This window comes from Caretta caretta, chromosome 25, assembly GCF_965140235.1.
Source record: "Caretta caretta isolate rCarCar2 chromosome 25, rCarCar1.hap1, whole genome shotgun sequence".
NCBI classification, from domain to species: Eukaryota; Metazoa; Chordata; order Testudines; family Cheloniidae; genus Caretta; species Caretta caretta.
In genome coordinates this window covers 19,343,093-19,343,604 of record NC_134230.1, presented here as the reverse complement: position 1 = coordinate 19,343,604, position 512 = coordinate 19,343,093, and positions in this window count along the sequence as shown.

The window sequence follows — 512 nt, the reverse complement described above, 5'->3', positions numbered from 1 at the left end:
TGGGAGATTTTGAGGCTGCTCTGTTCCCATCATCAGCTACAGACCCCTAGGAAAGCTCTGGTTTTATGCCTGAAGATGTGAATTCCTTAGGAATCCTGCATCTCATGGGACAGGACAGGGCTGGTGGTGTGAAACAGCCAGAACCTAGATTTGTGATGAAAAGCTAAGACCAGCTGTCCTAAGGATTCATGGGGACAGCGGGCTATGTGGGAATGTTCTCTAGGGATATTTACCTGCTTACACAGAAGGAGAGAGCGCCAAGGGTTGCTCTTTTCTGGTTTGTTAACTTAGCCTCATTTTTAACATGAGATACAATACTCCAGGCTGTCTGGATTGTATAGTCCCTGAGGTAGGGAATGTGGGCCAAATCCCCAGCTGATATAAATCATTTATACCACCGGAGGAGCTGGCCCATGTATTTTACCTGACTGTGAAGTAGAATCCCCAACTGCACTGCTGTAGCAATAAATACTCCTACCAAATAATAACTAATCACCTCCCCTCCCACCCCC